The sequence below is a fragment of the Micropterus salmoides genome, unplaced genomic scaffold, assembly GCF_014851395.1.
Source record: "Micropterus salmoides isolate LMB-PRFRI ecotype aquatic unplaced genomic scaffold, ASM1485139v1 Ms_hic_scaffold_18, whole genome shotgun sequence".
NCBI classification, from domain to species: domain Eukaryota; kingdom Metazoa; phylum Chordata; class Actinopteri; order Centrarchiformes; family Centrarchidae; genus Micropterus; species Micropterus salmoides.
In genome coordinates, this window is record NW_024040928.1 from 28,464,375 (window position 1) to 28,484,746 (window position 20,372).

Below are 20,372 nucleotides of genomic sequence, written 5' to 3' on the forward strand. Positions count from 1 at the left end.
TCGTGTTTACAGGAAGAAGGACAATACAGCTGATGTTGCGAGGTTTAGGCAATATTTGAAAACAGTTCTAATTGGATTTAGTGTCCTTTCTGTCACTGACAACAGAAATTACGCTTTCTATTGTAAACCCCACCCGTCTGGTGCTACAAGCAGCTCAAAACGAACAGCACAAGTATTTAGGGGATGTGTTAAAAGCATCAAACTAAAAGCAGAAGTCAATAATATGTCAATAGATGAGCCAGCTGCTTCAGCTCTGTGCAATGTGTTAATTACAGCAGTCCTTCCTGCTGCTTCTGGTAAATGTTGCATTTAATGAACAGTTGCCAGACATTTCAAACAATTAACAGATATCGTGTTTAATCAGATCTAGAACGGCAGTCTGGCATCGCTGTCACGGTGGTAAATACCAAGCCCGCCTTACACTGCCAAGAATTATGTAGAGCTGAAGCGTTTAATCGATTAGTCGATCAGCAGAAAATTCAATCTGCAACAATTTTAATATGATAATTGTTTAAGGATTTTCTGTTTTATAATGGATGGAAGTTCTGTGGTTTCCGTTGTCAGAACAAAACATGGAACTCTGGGAAACGGAGACGGGCATCCGTTCATTTAAGAGACAAAACAACTCATCTATTAATTGAGAAAATAATCTGCAGATTAAATCGATAATAATTAGTTCCAGCCCTGTTTATATAGCAATTTTTTATTTTTTTTAGTCCATCAACTGGTGTCAAACCTCTTGCAACATTTCCATATTCTAACTGTAAACCTTTTTTCCTGTGTGGTCTGTTCGTACGAGTGGTCGCTGACGAACTCGGATTTACTGAATGAACCAGATTGAGAGTGCCACCTGCTCACGAGCAGCCGCGTGTTCGTCAGGGTCGTTCACCTGCTCTGCGCCACCATTTGGAGTTTCGTTCACAAGGATGTTACCAAAAGAGTGAAAAGAAAAATTTCACGCTGAAGTCTTGTGGTTGAAAAATCAACAGACAAAAACTTAACACAGAGGCCAAGGACTTGTCATCTAGAGCTGTAAATATTAGCCGATTCATCAACCAGTCGATTGACAGAGAATTAATTGGCAACTATTTTGATAATAGACTGATCATTTTAGTTGTTTTCAAGTAGAAATTCCTATTAATTGGTTGGATACATCTTCTCAGATATGCTGACTTGTTGCTTTTCTTTGTCGTGAAAAATAAAACTAAACATTTAAAGAAATATTTTGTTCATGTTTCTACATTTAAACATCTTCTCTTCAATTTCTGTCTCTTTTGTGTGTTTACTTTGTCAAATCTGGTGGAAAAACAGATTTTTGTATTATTACTATGATTAAATTTCAATAATTTCAATAAATTATTATGGTTTATGTACTTATGGACATGTTTAGCTTAGGTTGTAGAGATTCTAGGGATATGAAGCATTTTAAGGTCACAATAAGCAAAAATACCAATGTAGGCCGGGGCAGACCGTTTCTATTGCAGAGCTCAAAGGGTTATTAATACATTATGGCTTTGGGAGAATATGGTGGCCACCGTTCACCATTTCCTGACATTTACAGACAAAAGGATTAATCAATAATTTAATAAAATAATAATTGGCAGATTAATCAATATAAAAATCATTAGTTGCAGCCCTAGTGTCATCCTACTGTGGCAATAATAAAGAGGGAACGCTTTTATATAAAATAAGAGTAGATGCTGAAAAACATCTTTAGTTGCGCTGCCAAAATATGCCAATAAATCGTAAAAATGTGTTTTAATAAGAATGTATATATTAAAGTAAACCGGCAGGCCGTGATGTGGAAGACATGGTGAACACAATATTCATTTTGCATTTTGTTTATTTGGGTTATTAGGTTTTCACAGAGGATACATTGACAACAAAGAAGTTCACAAAAAAATACATAATTACACAGTAAAATACTTTACATAAAAAAATATTATACATGATTTTTTTTTTTCTTTCAGTTCACTTTCACGTACTCTGGCTCATAACCAGCAACTCATTTTGAGTTTTATCTCCCTTTCTCTGTACTTTCTTTAATAACAGAAACCTATTCAGAGCATTTTCCAAGCTCTTCTCTCCACGAGACGACCTTGGTTACTGTACAGTGAAGTCTCGCAGAAGGAAGCACAGTGACCTTTAGATGCACAGAAACCAAAATAATAAACACTAACACATGTGTAACCTCAATTTACATCATTTACTTTCTGCCCTACACTCACTTTTTTCATTTTACGACAAAAATCACATGGATCATGATAACGCAGGGAAATAATTAACTTGCTTGGAGGATCTGTTTCTATATAAAGCTGTACGTCTCTTTCCATACATCTCCGTGTTGTTATTTGTGGACATGAGCAGAGTGGAGTAGGCATTACTGTACATTTATCTGCCTGCCAGGGTTCAGGGGTTCATTCTCCCTCCTTATGCCCACTTGTGCTAAAAATAAAAGCACTCAGTGAGCTTGAAGGGTGCTTGGAATAAGAGCAACCACCCATCAACAGCGTACTGTACGCATATGTTTTTCAATCACACAATCGAGAAGTTATATATACACACACACACAGAGGACGGTATTAGCCAAAGTGGGTGTTGTAATTCACCGGCATCCTACTTAACGATGCTTTTAGAATAAATATGCAGGATAAGAAATGTTTTGAAGTGAAGGTGAACCTCCGGTGTCACAGGCGGGATATTTGGCTTTATTTGTAATATTCAGCCGAGATTATTCAGATGTAATACAGAGAATGATAACCCCGTCTCTTTTGTCATGTTTATAAGTCTGGAGTACTGTAATTCAAATTGTCAAGTTGTCACCAAGCCGGCAATAAATCGACTAAACTGTGCCGTTATCCGTTTTCCATTTTAATTTGCATTGTGGAGATGTTTGCACAGCTCAGCGGCCCGTCATAAATACTGATTTCACTTTCGCTGTGCTTCAGAGTAAGACAAAGACAAAGGATTTACTCAACTTCTTGCTGTTTTATCATGCATTTAAACGGCCTCTTTGTCACAACACCTCAGCGATTTCACAGGCAACTACTTATGCAACCGTAATAGGCTTTGCTTTGCATTGTGACCAAGTTTAGGGTAGTCTTACTATTCAAATCCTCATATCCAACTGCTCTTATCTTCTGCCAACTTCATTCTTTCTTTCTTTTTTTGCAAAGAATAAAAAGTGTAAACGCGGGCGACACCTTTTTCAAGGATTTGGAAGTGTCAAGGCTCAAAAGGATTGTGGCTCTGCAAACAAAACAAGGCTTACCTTTAATTCCAGCAGCTTGTGGAGCGAGGACGAAGGACAGCACAAGTCCAAAAACCCACAGCATTGTGGAAGAAGAGTTCCCAAAATATGAATGTCAAAAGTAAATCCAGCAGGGTGAAGGGGAAGGCGGGGTTGGTGGCGTCCTCTAGCTCAGGTGGGGTTCATGGGGGCAGTCAGTTAAGGTTGCATATAGACGGCGGATCATTCAGGGCCCTGGGCTGTTCCTGAAAGTCTCCTGATGAATCCCAGGATGTGCATCTGATGCAGGAAGGCGTAAACTCGTAAGCCGCTGGTCGTCGTCGTCCTCCCCGGGGGAATTGTGGGACAGAGGGAGCTTGTAAGTGTGGCAAGAGTGACGAGGTTAAAAAAGTAGGCACCGTTTCGGGAATAATCTGTTTATCTACTGCTCAGACATAATCCGTCTTTACCCCGCGGCCCTCGCAGCACTGGCGTCATCCTGTTAGTGGCTTTCTGGGGGCATCTGTCAACCACGGCGACTAGTTTGTCCAGCACACACCCCCTCCTGGGCCACCCTCACACTTCAAACCGGCGTTTCCCCCGGTTATTTTATTCTTAGAAGGCCTCGGAAAAAGCAGTGTGGAGAGGATGTGACCCAATGCTCCATTGAAACCAATAAAACTCACATTACTCGACAGCGCTGACAGCTCCTGTAAAGCACACAGCTTGTAGCTATCCAGTAAAATCACATCCTCACCTCATCACCAGTCTCCCAGTCGGTAGCGGTCTGGGCGGTCCTAACCAGTACCGACTGTCACGCACATCAGCCTGGAGGCTGAAACACGTCCGTTCAGATTGAAGGTGACCTGGCCATTATATTTTTATCCTTCTGATTTATCTTGTATCCTTAAGTTTTGTCACTGGAATAACTGCTTTTATTAATCTGAGCCACTTTTTTGTACAATTTTTCAATCTCAAATCTGCGCGTATGATCCTGCAGTAATTTCTTGGTGACACTGATGCACCACAAACTTTGACATTGCAGGAATAAATGAATACTTAAACCCTCTGTTGACTGTACTTTCCTGCTTTTGTTTCAAATACCATAAGTCCAAAAGCTTATGCCATCTCAGGCTTTAACTCCCGGGAGAGGCCTCAGATGTTTGAAACCTTTCAAGATAAATCTGGCTCTTATAGTATGTATGAAAAAAGGGATTAGTTTTTTTTAGATCCGAGTCCTAAAGAAATGTATGGTATTGCACCCATGGAGCACCTTGTAACTCTGCAGAATAAAAGTTTACCAACTACAAATAAGTAATTCTACTAAATGCATTTCTTTCTCTAAGCTGTCAGTATCTTAGGTGTCATGTTACACAACCCAACCCTCCAAATAATCTGACTTTATATTGAATTTCCTGCATAATGTCTTTGTTTCCTTCTTCTTTTCACGGTTCATTTAAATTTATTATTTTCCTTTTTTCTGCAGCAATGGCCTCATTTAAGGAGGAACATTTTATTAAGGTTTAATGTGACAATATATTTCGTCAAATAGATTTATCTTTGTTTAGACCATAAAAAAAAAGTAAAAAAGGCCATAAGAATTTCCCAAAGTCCAAGTTTTAGCTTGTTTTCTTCTATTCTAACAACAGATTTTCATATTTGAGAAGCTCTGGCATTTGTACAACAATGTAAGCTCTGGCTTATTTTCCTGTAACTCAACTCATCGACTAATTGACTATAATAATAATTTCATGAAGCAGTTTGCTGATTATCTACATTTAACCCATGTAGCTTCAACACAGTGAACCGAACCATCAAAAACATTCTTCCACATGCACCGACTCCCAGAGGAGGATGGTGAACTGTGGGGGAAGGCTGGCGGGTGGAGGGCTGAGGAGCCGGTGTGTCTCTTAAGAGCAGAAAGAAAGATTTACTCTCTTCTCTTTATTGGTTATGTTTGTTTTTATGTTGTTATTGTAGGTCAGCTTAAGCTCAGACATCACCCAAGTTTGGATGTATTTGAGGAGCCCAGCAAAAGAAGATTAGAAATTGCTTTTAATCTCTAATCCGACGGCCGGTTGAACTCTCATCTGTTTGTTTCACTGCCTTTGGTGTGGAACAGCAGCAGTTCTAGTAGTAGTAAGCAGAAGTTGCAGTGGGTGGTCGTGTTGCCATATCAGCACCAGCATGTACTAATAATGGTAGCAGTACTTGTACACATAGCATTAGTAATAGTATTTGAAGTAAGTACAGCATCAGCTGCACAGGCTTTAGTTGTGGTTGTAGTAGTTCTGGTACTAGTAGTACTAAGAGGAGGAGAGGATTACTTGCAGCAGCAGTGGTAGAAATTGAATTAGCAGAATTAGCTGTGGGTGGGAGTATCGCTGGTGCGAGCAGTAGTACCTGTTGCAGTAGTATTTTACCTTGGTGCAGCAGCAGCACAAGTGGCAGTACCTTTCGTAGTACTAGTAGTAGCAGTAGCCGTTGTTGTAGTGGTGATAGAAGCAGTAGTAAAAGCAGTAGTAGTTGTATGAGTAAGCAGCAGTTGCAGTGGGTGGTCATGTTGCCCGTATCAGCACCAGCATGTACTAATAATGGTAGAAGTACTTGTACACATAGTTGTAGTACAGGGTTTCTGCAGGTTTCACCTAGTCAAATTTAAGACTTTTTAAGACCACTATGAATAAAATTTCTATATCACGACGTCAAAAAGAGAAACGTACAAAGGAAATGCAGTCACAAAGTGACTTGCAGAGTCAATAAATGTATTCAAAATCAGGGTTGAGTGATGTCTACAAATTTGGCATTGGGTGCTGTCAACAATAAAACCCCGGGATGGACGATGACATTGATAAGCTACGTAATTAACAAGCTGGCATGCGTCGCGCCTGCCAGCTGGAAATATCCAGAAAAAAGACGAGTTCTATGAGTGAGTGCAGGAAGAAGAGAAGGCGAGGCAGGTGCAAAGCAGGTATATTTACAAATAATCATACAAATAATAATAATGTGCTATTCCACATAATTTTGGAACATTGTTGTTACCACATCTGTGAATAATAAGCAGGAAAATCTAGAGCAGATTTGAATAAACTACACCCCAAAAGCTAAACTTGCTTAAAAAAAAAGTCATTCGATCTTGGAAAATTCATGTGATTAGTTTTGATTTTACATTCATGGCGCAGCACCAAGCACTTCTGAGCCTGGACACCTTATAATGGCAGGAAAACCCTGTTTAAACGACCTCCGAATCATTACAGATAGGACGGTTCATGTTTGCATTTTGTGTCTTAAATTACGACTTTATACACTTGTAGAAATTAATATAAAAATAGGCAACATGAGAACCACCTCCCTTCTGTATTATTACAAACATTTCATTTGTGCATCAAAATCCAAAAGAATAATCTCCTCGTCAGCTTAAAAGAACTAGTTTGCATCTCTTATACCTGAGGTACAATCCGAAAGAGACTCGCGGTAATAATTATATGTGGACTAGCGAAAGAAAGAACCACAGGAGGAAAAATTTAATTCTAAAGCGCTGCTGGAGCATTTCAATGAGCATTAGATGTGTTGGAAAATTAAGACCTGATGAAATTATTTAAGCCCTAGAACATAAACTTCACCAAATTGAAGACTTAAATTTTGACTTTTTAATAACCTGCGGAAACCCTGTAGTATTTGTCAGCATCAGCAGCACAGGTGACTGTATTGGTTGTAGTAGTACAAGTAGTAATAGTAGTGGTAGTTGCTGCAATAGGCAGTAGTAGTGGTGGAGATAGTAATAATAGCGGTAACATTAGAAGTACCGAGCAGTAATAGAAGCAGTTCTGCCAGTAGTACATGTTGTGTTAGTAGTCACAGTAGTACTAGAAGCAGTATCATCACTTGTACAGCAGTAGTAGTTCTGTCAATAGTACTACTGCAGTGGTATTGGCACTAGCAGTATCAGTAATGGTACTAGCAGCAGCAGTTGTCGTAGAAAATCAAAGTTTTTTTACTTATATATATTATTATTTTATTTTATCATCTGTATCATATTTGGCTTATTTCTAAATTGTCTTCACATCATTATTTGTCAGATCGAAGTTACGCCTCTGGTTTTTGTACTTTGTCACGGTCTTTGTGGTACAAATAGTAGTACATTTAATTGTACTCTGTGGGCCGTTGTGATGCACTTTTCAGTTCTTGGTGGGAGTTTGTTTACAGTGAGTTTTTCCCTTTCAGGGAACTCACTTTACACACTAAAAATCCACTCTGGGCTCAACCTACAACACTTTGATTAAATACTTATTATTTGAATTATTTGAACTAAATTTACCTTCACAGTCACGAAGGTATCTGACAAAACGGAAATTAACAGAAAGTTATATTTTAGTATTCAAATGGACGTCCCTGCAGATTTTAGTATCTATCGTTCATGTGGAAAAAGATGGTGCATTTATTCCCTTTTATTTTATTCCTTTAAAGTGAACAATACTTCACTTTTCCCGGTATAAATAAGGTACTACGGTAACCCTGTTTACGGGTGAAACGACTATGATGGCTTTTCTCCCAGTGAATCCAGACGAGAATGACAGATAATCCAGTTAATTTAGTCTGTCAAGCCTCTCTGTTTAACCTTTCACCGCCAAAAATAATCCTCCGACTCCCCCAGCAGACGTCTCTTCCAGCAACAACACGGGCTACAAGACAAATTCCTGTTTCTGATCTACACCTGCAAGTCCTCTAAAATATGTGTATTTACAGAATCAACAAAACTAGATTTCACTGTAAAAATAAAACATCATTACTGATCACACATGAGATATTTATTGTAGAATTACACTGATCCCCATAGAGCAGTGGTGGACATTCACTCAAGAGGTACTTGTACTTTACTTGAATATTTCCATTTTATGCTCCTTATCATTTCTACTACACTACATTTTGGAGGCAAATATAGTACTTTTTTATTCCAATATATTTGTCTGACAGTTTTAGTTACTGCTTACTTCAGTAAACTCAGTTTATTTGTTTTTACAGAAATAATTATTACATAAAGCTTAGACTAATAAATAATGATATTATATTATCATAATTGTAATTATATGTATTATTATTATTTTCATTGTTATTATTATTATTATTATTATTTTCATTGTTATTATTATTATTATTATTATTATTATGTTACCAAGCAGTGTATAAAGTAGTTAAAATGAGCACTACATCTGAAATGGGCCATTCTGTGATCAGTACTTTAACTTAGAAGGATATTTTGATGCTAATGCTTTTGTACTTTTACTTAAGTAAGACTGTTTAATTCCTACTCTGACTTCACAACGTACAAACAGCCTTATTTCTAACCAATCATACGGCAGGGTGGGTCGGATCAGCTAAATATGGTGGGAGAGACTAGCGCTGCTCCTCCAGAGGAAACTTGCTCGTGTTGGCACAGAAAGCGACAGCAAAGTGGATGAACAGAGTAACGAGACATCGGCGGTGAGGAGACACTTTGGCTACTTAAAGCCCCGTCTGGCCGCAAAGTGGATGAGACGTCTCAGATGAGGCTCTGCTACTTAAAAGTCCAAAAAGAAACTGACTGATTATGTGTATTATTAACTGTGCGGCAACAAAGACGAAAAGTATGTTCATCGCTTCAGCATCACCGTCCGGTAAAGTTCAACCGGAGCCTCCTGGAAAAAGACCCACAAAGCTCTTAAATGTCAGAAACCATGCTAAAGACTTTCCTCTTTGGTAAAGCTTATAGTTAGGGTTGAACCATCCCTTAGTTATGCAGGCCTAAAGTCATCCTAGAAGTATTTAACTATAAAAACATGTAGCGTATACATCATACGACAAACTCAAATGTGCCTCACCATGCTACATGCTGTCGTCCGGCGTGGGTAGCCTGTTCTCCTAATATAGCTATGGATTCAAAATCCTGTACTTTCATAAATGCAACAAAACATTGCATTGGACTGCAGCCACCTTACGGTAATGCATGGTCATTTAGACCTTTAAGTAATGCTGATAAGCTAATTTAGATTTATAGGCTGATGCACCTGCGTTTAAAGGGATAAAACTGTTTCTTTTTTTTGGCCAAAAGTGGCTCTTTGGATAGTAAAAGGTTGCTGACCCCTGGCTGGGACTGACAGGGGGACTTCCCATGATTCACTGAGCTCTTCCTCTCCTTCCTTCTGTATGCAACCTCATCCCAGTAATGCATGTTACTAACTCGACTTCTTCCCTCTCCCGTAGCCTTGTGCTTTCTCTCCTCTCTCCTCATGTTGCTGTCTGCTTGTGCTTCTGGCTCTGCAGTCTGGATCTGCGGCTGCGAGTCACCTGCTGCTACCGTGTTCCTGCAAAACATCCGCTCCTACTAATTACTAGCAGAATTACAATTATTATTATTATTAATATAAATATAATTTTCAGTACCATTATCAGTTTCCTGTACCAATGCTACTTTTACTGTTTGTGTGGATATTGTGTTGGCCTCCCACCACGAGTCCTGGTTCTGCTCGAGGTTTCTGCTTCTTAAAAGGAGAGTTTTTCTTTGCCTTTCTTTGTGTAGAGGGATAGTGTGGCTGTATGAGGTACTTATACACGGTCAGTGTATTATTAACTGCAGTAGATGGCGGTCAGCTCATCCGAAGTTTGGAGAAACAAGAGCCGAAGCCAAGTAACGTACTGCTGTGGACAGGGATCTCATTCCTCGAGAGCGTTTTCTCATAAACAAAACCCACTGCACTCACAAATACAGATAAATAAGGTTTAACATCCCCTATTGTTAAAAAATAAACACAGTAGGAGCTCGCTGAGTACTTTCTAGCTTCATAACCTTTTGTTCTGTTCTATTATTACGGGTAAAAATAAAACAGCACCTATAGTTAGGCGAGGCGCTGGATGGTCTCTCCTGGCCGACATTTGTACCTTAGTTGTAAAGATCCAAACTACTAACTTGCAGGATTTAAAAACCTCATGAGCCCCGCTGTTCCTTGCACCATGGGAGTCACTCTGTGTTATCTGCACCGACAAAACCGAGAGACAACTTCCTTCACATTCAGAGGACGTAGTGAAGATGAAGAACAAATCCTTTTCGTGACCTTGGGTGAGGAGGATCAGAAAGCCGTTCGATTCCTCCTGAGATCGTGTTGAAAAGATTTTATATATATAAGTCAGAACCATGTTTGCACAGCCCGCAGCGCCGACGCCTCGGGGTCTGTACAGAAACAACGACTTCAATGGGCTGAGCTGTTACAGGAGACGCGTACGTTTCCCATGATGCACTCCTGCGTCTCAGCTGCCAAAGCAGTTGACTGACACATTGATCTGCAGGGACTTTAGAAAACTGCAGGTAAAAAAATAAATAAAAGACGTGTGGAAAGATTAGAGCTTCAACAATTAATTTATTAATCAGTTGATGGACAAATATTTTATCTACAACTATTTCCATGGTCAAAAAAAAAAAATTTAGTTTACATTATTTTTTAAGCAAAATGCCAAAATGAATGCTTTTATTTAAGCCTTTGGGCTTTAAACTGTCAAATAAAACAAGTAATTTAATACTTCATCTTTGGGGTTTATTGATTTAATAATTAGCCTATTGTACCTGCAATTTACATATTTATCGTAAGTTTGAATTAAGACAGCGTGTGTTCTGAAACACTGTTAGAGATATTTTTTATTGCACATGTGCCGGGAGAAATTATAAACAGATATAAAAGAGATATGGTGAATATTCTTGTTTTTAAATTCGGTGATACGAGTTGTTTTTTAGTTTGTTTTCAAATTGAACACAATAAAAATCAAAATTACCGTAAAACTTCAATTAGAGTCCCAAATAGCTGCCTACCCTGTTTACTGCTGTGGGAACACATTCTGACAAATAAACGCTGGTCTCCATTAAACGCCTGGTCTGGTTTTTATAGAAGTTCTTTGTATGTATAAAACCTCTTAAACCCCGCGGGGTCGTCGGCTTTAGCTGATTCTAAGCTGCTTAGCTCGTGCATACAAATCTAAAAGTTTAAACGTATGATCGATATGTCTGTATGGACATGCTGCACGTCGTTAGATCGGTTAGATTCTCCACAAATCAGGCGTTAAGGTCATTTAACAGAAACAACTAGGAATTAAAGGGCTGTCCGATATGGACGCCTGTCCCAAATATAGGCAGCGTCAATTCAGTGATTTTAGCAAATAAAAGCCCGAGCTATTAATATTAAAAGAAAGTTTTACGGTAAATAAAAGCAAACATCTGGAAAATGTTTTAGGGCTGCTTCTATCTGATTTGATTATCGAAAATCCTTTACAATGTGGTTTCACGTTACTTCTTTTGTCCAACCAGCAGCCTAAAATCCCCAAAAACACGAACTTGTTATCACATTAGAAAAAGAAAAAACATTTTAATATTTGAAGTCTTCAAATTGTTATATGTGTTTTCAAAAAATGTCATTGCCATTGTTTATATTGTCTCAAATATTGTTTTGTTTTGCCAATTATATGAAAAAACGTAAACCCATTTAAAAAGATTGCCGATCAAAATTGTTTCTGATTAATTATTTGTGTTTTAATTGATTTATTATTTAATCACCCAATCTTTTGAGCTCTGTGCCACTTCAGGACATACAATAAAGACTAAATGAGTCTGCGTTTTGATCCATTTCACATGTTTTAATCCACTGTCACTCAATTATAGGGAACGACCGATATGTTTTTTTCCGATTATTAGTAATGATATTACTACAGATTATTAAATGAATTAGAGATCCATCCCAGAGATGGACTTGTTAACTGTGAGTGATAAATTATCATAAACTCTAAATTTTATATTGTTAGGATTTTATTGATACTATTTATTGGTTCTGTTCTTTATCTGTCCTCTTATTGGTTTTTCATTACTAAATAATTGCCTTTTAAAAAATGTGTTATTTAAAAAAGAATAAAATCAGAATAATAATCAAATTTAATATTTTATTATAACTAACTGTTTTCAGAGCAGCAACAAAAGTAAAGTTTACTGCAGCAAAGTAACAACATGAAATCAGTATCCCACTGGAAACAAATGGAACATGTTGAATAAACTATATTCCTGACATCAAAATACTGAGTAAAGGCCTGCGTCCGCCAAAGCGTTTTTTACCAGCTGAAAACGCCAAGCTGGGAGCGCTAGGGTCCGTTTTTTCGGCTGAGACGCTGTGGTTGCTATGATGCATAATATCCGTGGAGGTCATGTGCTGCAAGTAGGCTACTTAATTTTACTAAATTTGAAAATGGGTTCATGAGATTTTGCAGTTCAAGAGCTGCGATGGCTCGGCGTGGCGTTTGTCCCGCCACCCCCTGCACTGTGATTGGACGGCTGGGTAAGAAGTGACATTGCATGGCATGCGCGTGTATTTGCACGGCTCTGCTGAGACGGGAGGGGAGGGGCCGCAGCGTGGTGGCTCGCTCGTTCTATTGGCTACTTTTGCACAATAGTCAGTGTTGATAGGCTATTACTCGTGAGTTGTAACCAATCAGCTAGTTCGGTGGGCGGGACATTGCTCCAGCACACAGAGTGGCGAGTACAGACTGAGAGAAGCGGCTGCATCGGAGCCAAAGGAGCGCATTGTCTAACTAATTTCTTATCTCGGCTATCCGTTTTTTAAATGACCGATGCAGATTATTGGAAAAATGCTGAAAAACTCAATAAAGTATTAAACCTGTCCAAGTAATGGCTGAAACAATTAATCTGCCAGCTGATTAATGGAAATCTAATAGCTGTGGTTACACAAAAGAACATCTGAAGACGAAGCCTTGGATTCTGGGAAAGTGCAACAGGCATTTTTACAGTTTTCCACATTTAAAGAACGTGATCCTGATGAGTCTGTTCCAGCCCTGGTCTGAGTTAAGTAAAATTTAATGAATAATCTGCACCACATGAAAGACACACAGCGTACGTTACTGGGTGGGTGCACCAAGTTGATAATGAATATTGGAAAACTGTAGGGGGTTATGTCACATCAACTCAATTAAGATGTGATTGAGACTGAGCGCTCCATCATTAGCACATCATTTCCAATTTACACACTCCACATTTACAGTTTAAAGTGATTATCTTGGCGAATAATTGCCCTCAGGTCTTATCTGCAGACTTGGAGCGAGCCAGACACACAGGCTGCATTAACCCGGCATATCACCAGATGAAAATGAATTCTGCAGAGAGCGTAAACACAGAGCCAGAGGCCTGTTTCCACAGCAGCAGAACCACTTTAAGGAACAAAACATTTATGTTCAGGGAAAACTAACAGACCAGAACACATTTAAAAGGTGGGGTCAGCAGTTCTAATCCACGCCTACAATACTGTCCGCTCATTAAGGCAACTCAGGTGATGTTTGCGTCTTTCTCGAACACTTCAAAATGCTTCCACACTGCCGACATGTCAACGTAACTGTTCAGTAAAAATTTTATCTGCCTTTTGACTTATTAGGGAAAACACAGAAAGTGCTTTTTTCATCCGAAATTAACTTCAGTGGCCGAACATTCTGTGCTTCTCTACAGTAAACTGTAGGCTACAACAAACAAACAAACAAACAACTTAATAAACACATTTAAATAATTATATTGGGCCGATTGTAGAAGAAGAGAATTTAGTCGCTATAATAAAAGTTGAAAGTGAGTTGTGCATAATAACGTGTCGTTTAGATCCCGTCTGCTCTCCTTTGACCCCTGACCGGCTAAATTATTCCCAGATTCTGCTCTGGACCTGCTGGGATCAGGCTCTCTCATTCTGGACTCTCAGCTAACGGTTCCCCCTGCACACAAATTTCCCTGCTGTACCAAAATCCTGCAATCCGCAGATTAGGGAGGTTCATTGGTTGTTGTTTATGTTCATTTCATGTCCCTTGTGTTTGATTGGCGTAGATTTGTGGGCATTAGGGGATAAAGAGTCGGGAGGGAAAGAGGGTATTTATCTAGCTGGCTACCACCGTAATGTGGCGACATCCACCAGGTGTAGTAGCCAAACCAACAAAACAGTTATTATCTCAATTAAAATTACTGAAACAAATGTATACGTGACGCAAAAAGGCAATGTGTCATTTTTGGCCAGTAAAAAACAATAAGCTCGTTCCGTGGATTATATCTATCTTTATCTACTAGGCAGCTGAGCCGGAGAGTTTATTTAGACCCCTGCAGTCACGTGATTTCAAAGACGCTGGAAATTCAGAACGAGGCAGGAAGTAAAAGGCAAGAAAAGATGGAGGACAGCCCGTACGGTGCTAGTTACTATTTATAACTGTAAAATATGGTCACAGTCTTGCGTTCTGTTCCTGAGTTATAGTGTATATTACTTGTATATCCTCACATGACTTTACTGGCACATCTTCTATTGGGATAACACCATTTGAGGGCAAATTCTTGGCTTGTAATGTGCAAACTTTGTCAGTTTAAGAGGGAAATCTCTGTCTCAGCCACTTTATCAATGAGCACGATTAAGGCGACAAATGACCCGACAGACCCGCTAATGAGTCGGGTTTTCATTACAACCACATTAGGGGCCGTTTTAGTAGTTTAAGTATGATAAATGGAGGCAGAGCATTAGTGATTACTTGTGTAATGAGGTTATAGATGTGCTCTTACTGACTTCCTGCCTTCTGCGAGACGATATTCAAACCAACGAGAGGATGGCGAGCAGGCGGGAGGATTTTTCCTCCTTCCGTCCTGAAAGTCTTTGGATTTGTGTAGAGATGGTTCCCTCAGCGCTTGAAAAGTCGTCTGACAGCCCCTGTGCAGGAAAAGCTCTGCAATGTACAGTGGCCAACACAAAGCGTTTTACAATTATGTACAATTATATGATGTTTTGTTCCTAAATTAAACAGTTTATACAAGTACAGCTGAAACGATTAGTCAGTTGACAGAAACTGAATAACTATTTTGATATTTGTTGAAGTAATTTTTCACCTAAAAACATTTCATGGTTCACAAACCATCTGCTGCTTTTCCTTTTGATTAATATAATGTATGTTTAATCATTTCGAGGTTTGGACTGGGGAGGTGATGGCGCAATGGATAAGATGCTTGCCTTTGGGAGACCTGGGTTTGATTCCCACTGTGAGACATCCACCATTGTGTCCCTGAGCAAGACACTTAACCCGTAGTTGCTCCAGAGGCGTGCGACCTCTGACATATATAGCAATTGTAAGTCGCTTTGGATAAAAGCGTCAGATAAATGTAGAAAGGACCGACAAAACAAGCATTGTGAAGGTGTCACTTTGAGCTCGACATTTCTCACTATTTTCATTCATTTTTACAATAGATTATTGGAGAAAATGATCAGCATATGAATCCATAATGAAAATAATCATTAATTGCAGTCTGAAACAAAACCTCAACCAACTACAACACTGCCACAACTGCTTTTACATTAATGTGATGATAATAATCTAATGTATAAATTGTTTAACAGTCACAGGGAGCATTTTTATTTTCTGATTTGATTACTTTTAATACTTTAAGTACATTTTCCTTATTATTATTCTACTTACAGTACTTTTGCATTGTAACAGAGTGTTTTTACACTGAGGTATTAGTACTTTTACTTAAGTAAAGGATATGAATACTTCAATTTCAAAATTTCAGCCCGAACACTTCCGATTGAGCCCGATTAAACCCGAGTAGCTAGCTAACGCATACGAACACTCAATCCTGCAGTTCCCCGTCCAAACTTTCTCCGTCTCTCTTCTACTCTTTATTGCGCAAATACTGAGGGTACAATGGTCACAATGTGGATGTAAAAGTCTACATCTACAATTGCAATAAAGCCGTGTTAGTCAGATCACGTTAGCTTGTAATTTAACTAACGGCTACAAGTTAGCATTAGCATTAGCATTAGCGTTGTTAATTAACCAGCATTCGCCACATTTTAAGACTTCTCCGCATTCATAAAGCACAAAAACATCACAAACAGTGAACCAGCAAAGCTACTTAAAATGAAACAGACTCACCACTGCTTTCTGAAAAGATCCTGACGGTTCATAAATAATCAAGTCTTCGCTAAACGGCTAACTTAAGTCCACAAAGGGGAGAAACCTGCAGAATGTGAGGACTATTAAATGTGCACCCTTATTTATTTTAGTCAACATAACCAGGACAGAATGCACAGCCAGAGCAGGTGAACAGGTAAAGGTAATTAACACGTCTCCGCCTGTTGGTCTGCAGGTGCATGTTTAATGCAGGCTGGTGCAGACCCCCCTGCCCTCCATTCAGGACACACTTGCAGGCTTAAATACATTTTTTGTTTATTATCTATCAATTTTTATTCTAGTTTGCAACAAACACAAATATACTTAGTACTATAGTTTAGCGCTGCGGGGGATAAGGGTTTATATAAACATTTAAAATACAATACAAGCTGTTAAACTGTAATTGCTGTTTGCTTTGGAGACTGATGAATTGATAAAAAGTTTGAACTCTTTCCTAAATACAAAAAAAATAACAGCTTCTCATCTGAAAATGTACATTTATGGATAATGAAAAATTGGCCATTAAAATAAGAAGATTGGTCAAGTAGCTACAGGTACAGTATTTATCTGTGTGGGTTTTTTTTCTGGGAGACCAAACAATACATTCATCCAAAGAAAAACAAAACTTTCATCACTATTTTCTGAAATATAAGGCACATAAGTTTTGCCGGAAATTCTTCTCAATAGGGCAGTTTCTGGACATTCGCCAGAGAAACTACAGTTCACATCAGTGTCTCTCTTAAATCTGGTCTGTTAGCTGGAGAGAATTTATGAATGAGTTTAAAAGAAACTCTGTTTAACTTTATTGGTGATTAAGCGTCGATTAGGTAGAAGCCGTGCCTTCTCCCTTACTACTTCATCCATACATTGATACCAGTATGAAATCACACGAAACAACCACACACAGGACGCACAGTGTCAGGAACAATCCCTAACACTTACTTCACCTGTAAACTCTCTACAACTTATTTTTCATTGTTGAAATTAAGTTTATTTTTTAAACAAGTCATATTATCACTAAAAAAACATCTATGCATGCTGCTCATATTGTATATACTGTATATCCACCTACCTCATGTACATAAAAATACCTTCACAAAAATATTAAATGCAGCATCCTTTGCACATTGCTCATTTACACTATTGTCTTGCTAGAATTGTTTTCGCTGTTGTTGTGTGTTCCTATACACAGTAGCTTGTGTCTGTTTGCGTCGTCCTGTTCATTTATGCTTGTTCTGTGTAATAGCGATTCCTCATGTGTACACATATCTGGCCAAATTAAAAGAGATTCTGATAAAATTTTATTTCTTGAGTTTACAAGCCACATTATCACCACTCATGTCCCCCAAAGGAAATGTTTACCGTTGTAAAGTTTGCTATGGGTCTTTGTGGCAAGATGTAAAAAAATAATAATAATAAAAAAAAGATAATACACACGAGAAGAATACAAATATGCTTGCAGAGTGAGAACAACAGGGAAATAAATTTCAGTTCAGGGTCAAGGCTGCTTTTATTGTTTACTTTAAAAGAGACAGCAAGTAAGGAGGATTTATTTGTGCAGCACTTTTGCGAAATAAAAATAATAATCTTGAATAAAAGGAATTACTGTACAAAAGACAGACATGTGACAATAAATGGAAGCACGCCTACAAAACACACTGTTTAATACTCTGCCGTGAGTAAGATGGCTCTAATATAATATACTGTATATATCACTTTTATTATTGATTTTATTGTAAAGCACTTTCTAACGTTATTATTGGAAGGTGCTATATAAATAATAATTATTATAAAATCTGTGTCAGACTGTATTGACCATATCATACCACCTTATTATCGACATTCAGGACAGGGACATGTGGTATCTATGTGTCTTACAATGCTGTTATTCTGAATCTGTTCATGCTGTATTCTGATTAGTTGGTTTGTAGAGGTGGGTCAGAGCAGGAATCACATTTCGGTCCTAAATTTGGTCCTTTTCTTGATTGCTATTTATCCTGGGGTTGTTCACATACTGTGTTAGAGTCTTTGTGTTATTTGTTACTGTAGCCTGGATAAAGCTATGTCTGTTGAGTCAAGGCAGGCAGTAAGATTCGGCTGCTGTCCGTGGTGCTGATCAAAGGATAAGCCATGCTAAGCCACGCCCCTAACCTCGCGGCTGGCCACAGCGCAGTATAGGTCAGACGCTTTCCTGGCTGCGCTTCATTTACTCTAAAGGCCCATTTATACTCCTGCGTAGGGTCTATGTGCGTCCCTACGCCGTATCCATGCATTTATACTTGTTTGTAGGTGTGTCCATCATTCTGCAATTACACCCCCAAACGCTAGTCGGCAGTGTCTGCGTCAAATCACCGTTTGAATCAGTTTGACATATAGGGGCCAATTACACTGGGGACGCTGGGGACATGTCCCCACCACATTTTGAAATGGCTGATTTTGTCCCCATCACTTTTTTAAAGCCATCCATCCATCCATCGTCAACCACTTATCCTGCGTACAGGGTCGCGGGGGGGCTGGAGCCAATCCCAGCTGACACCAGGCGAAAGGCGGGGTACAACCTGGACAGGTCGCCAGTCCATCGCAGGGCCACTTTTTTAAAGCATTTGTTAAAAACATTTTGAATCATATAGCACCAAGAAAACTAACAAATTACAATGCTCTGAGAAAAGATTGATTTGCACAATAAGAAGACATGCAATGCAATATAGTTTTCTCTCATATAAAAAAAAAGACATTTCCACAGAAAATGTCTCTAGAATGCAGGAAATTACCAGTTTAATGCTCAAAATCTTCTGGGGTTAGACCCCTCACATATATTTCAGCATCAAATATTTAATTTAAATAGTGCGAAAATCTTCTTGTCTTGTTCTCACGCATTGTCACGTCTTATGACCCAAGTGTATCATCACGCTCCTGATCTGACCCCTTATGTCCCCACCACTTTTCAACACAAAGTTGCTTTGACAGCCTGAATAAAAACCTTCAAATTTATAATGCAACTGTGCAAAACTGTCTGCTTCTTTCTGAGATCGCTTTTTCCAACAAATTTGTCAATATTTCTCCAGGGAGTGCAGTAACAAACAGTGGCAACTACGGTGGGCGTGGCTCAGCGAAGAGTCAATTGCCTGGAGGCGTTGTGTGCGCCATGTGTAGGCTACACGAACGTGCTTTCTTCTACAAGACAAAATATTTACTCCGTTGCCAGTTATGTTACACTGCTGTTACTGGACTCATCCATCCACCGCACCACCTCTTTACACGGACTATGTTGCTCTTTATACTTTCTCGCTCTTCAGCCACTAGAAGTCGCCGCGTAACTAAAAATGTAAAGATGGGTCGTAATAAGCGGCTGCATAATCAACCAAGTCCTGCACTCAAAAATACAAAGAGACCAAATGTTACATTACATTAAATGTCACATTAAGTAATAATGCAGGATGGCAGGAATCTGTTTTTTATATTTTATTAATCTGAATCTGCAAAGTAACTAAAGTCGTCACATAAATGTGGTGCAGTACAAAGTACAATATTTACCTCTCTAAGGAAGTAGTGGAGTAGAAAGTATCAAAAAAACTCAAGTACCTTAAGTAAAATACTCAAGTACAATGTACTTCACGGGCCTTAACTGATAGAAGGACTAATATATCTTAATATCCAGTATCTAAGTTTAACATTTAAAGTCATATTTACATTAATTTACATCTGAACCCAAACCAAATGGTAGTTTAGTTTAGAAGATCATAAAATATATTTGGTGAGGTGTCAGAGCAAAATCTCTCATCAAATATACAAATTGATTACTTTGTCTAGACGGATAAAGACACTGGGATCTCAAATATATCACAAGTAATTTAAAACTTCTGATCACGTCAGCTGTACTCATTTGATTAAATCCGGAATGAATTGAAAACATTGTCCTGAAGTAAAAATTTAAATTCTTCAGGAAAACAAGTGTTTATTCAGAAGTAATGACAGAAGGGAGTCTGCGTGTAGAGACAATGCAGACAGTACAGAGTGAAATGTGTCTTTTCAGATTATAACGTTGACTGTTGTCTTTTTACTGAAGGTTTAATTGAGGATGTGATGAACTTCACTCCTCGGGGGGGGGGGATTACATAATTAACCGGAAAATTAAACCCACTGACTCCACATCAGGATA

General features: G+C 38.6%; 1 protein-coding gene across 4 annotated transcripts in view; it reads right to left on the reverse strand.

The window, feature by feature from the left end:
• Positions 1–16,455, reverse strand: part of LOC119909220 (titin) — an 82,119-nt gene extending 65,664 nt beyond the window's left edge. For 2 of the 4 annotated variants that reach the window (XM_038727326.1, XM_038727329.1), the window contains exons 1-2: positions 16,196–16,455; positions 14,832–14,992 (exon numbers count right to left, since the gene is read on the reverse strand). The gene's annotated coding sequence lies outside the window, so the exon portion shown is untranslated. The remainder of the gene's footprint in view (positions 1–14,831; positions 14,993–16,195) is intronic. The other 2 variants (XM_038727327.1, XM_038727328.1) reach the window with 2 other exon arrangements.
• Positions 16,456–20,372: the final 3,917 nt, after the last annotated feature.